This window comes from Emys orbicularis, chromosome 1, assembly GCF_028017835.1.
Source record: "Emys orbicularis isolate rEmyOrb1 chromosome 1, rEmyOrb1.hap1, whole genome shotgun sequence".
In the NCBI taxonomy this organism is placed as follows: Eukaryota; Metazoa; Chordata; order Testudines; family Emydidae; genus Emys; species Emys orbicularis.
The window spans coordinates 95,171,658-95,173,492 of record NC_088683.1 but is presented as its reverse complement, the minus strand read 5'-3'; positions in this window follow the sequence as shown (position 1 = coordinate 95,173,492).

Genomic DNA, 1,835 nt, shown 5'->3' with positions numbered 1-1,835 from the left:
CTCAGTAAAGCAGCTTTGAGCGCTGTAACTCCTGAGGTGTACACACTGCCAAGCCACTTAGTGTGCAGAAACTGTGCAGATGCAGCGCTCTAAAAAAACCACCCCGACAAGAGTTGTAGAGCTTTCTGCGGCAGGGCTGCAGCGCTGCGGTGCCAGTGTAGACACCGTGGTGATTACAGCGCTGCGATTGGCCTCTGGGAGGTGTCCCACAATGCCTGTTCTCACCTCTCTGGTCATCGGTTTGAACTCTACTGCCCTGCCCTCAGGTGACCAACCGTCAGCCCCACCCCATACATTCCTTTGCAGATTTGAAAGTCCCCTTCCTGTTTGCTCAGTGATGTGTGCAGTGGTCTCAGCGCATCTTTCCAGGTGGCTATGCCTGCTCCAAGAACCAGGCGATCCCCCACTTGGAGCAATGCCGAGCTGCTGGACCTCATTTGTATTTGGGGAGAGGAGGCAGTGCAGTCCCCGCTGCGCTGCAAACGTAGGAATTATGATACCTACAGACAGATTTCTAGATGCATGACAGAAAAGGACCATGACCAGGACATACTGCAGTGCAGGGTCAAAGTGAAGGAGCTGTGGAACACTTACCACAAGGCACGTGAGGCAAACCGCCACTCCGGTGCTGCACCCACGAGCTGCCAATTCTACAAAGAGCTGGACGCGGGCTAGCTGCATAGGGGCCAGGGCAGAAGCCGCAGGCTTGGAGAAGACCCTCCCTTGATTCCCTGCTCCCCCTTAGCAACGAGGTATCTTCCATAATGATCACCTCCTATGGAAAGTGTGGGGACAGGAATGATTATCAGGCCCACCCTACAATGCTGGCTCTCCCCAACTGCCCAAAAGCCACGTGCCCAGTTTACAGCAGGGTCCAGGAACAGTGATTTACCCTGCCCCTGCAGCTACTCATCATTTTGGGGGTCTTGTGGCTTGTGTGTGCTTGCCTGGGGTCAGCCAGTTAGTGACAGGTGTGTGAGTACTGGCTGTGTTTTAAAGCACTGAAACAGTGTTGTCTGTGTTGCAAACAATACTGCTTCTGTAAAATGTTGCATTTAAACTTCAGAGATGACCTTGGGAGCACAGCCTCCCTCTCTGTTATCGGCGGCAGAACAGTTGCGAAGAATTAGGAAGCGTCCAAGAAGAACTAGGGAGGACTTTGTGCGTGAAATTATGATGCACTCCGCCGCTGAGAAAAAGGAATTGAAGGAGTGGCAGGACAGCGAGAAGAGGGAACAAAAGAACGCGGCACACCAGAAAGAAGCCACGGAGCGGCTCTTAACAGTTATGGAGCGCCAAGCGGACACGCTCCAGGCGCTACTAGCTCTTCAAATCGAGCAGCTCCGCACCCGTCCTCCCCTGCAGCCGCTGTCGCAAAACTCTTTCCCAAGCGCCTCCTCCACACCGCCAGCACACTCTTATCAACCTCCTGGTTCCACTCTCTACCCACAGCATTCCACTCCTCCCTCCTCACAGCCCAGCACTGTGGACTCCCACTACCCACTGCATTCAACACCCATCCCTCTGCAGTTTGGCCCTGCTGAAGTACAGCACCTGCTGCATCGTACTCCAAAGGGGAAGGTTGGGTATGATCCCTGGACATACACAAATCTGTAGCTGTCCTGGGACCCCTCCTCCTCTGGAGACCTTCCCTTATCCCCCTCCCTGCTGATGAATTTTTTCGTTTGACTCTCGCCTCCGATTGTTGTCCTTTAATAAAAGAATTGTGTTTGTCTGAAAGCAATCTTTATTCTATTAAGTGAAAGCAAAAAGAGCCCTGCAAAGCAACATACAATTATGTTAAGGCCCCTTCTTGCATCATATGCACCAATCAC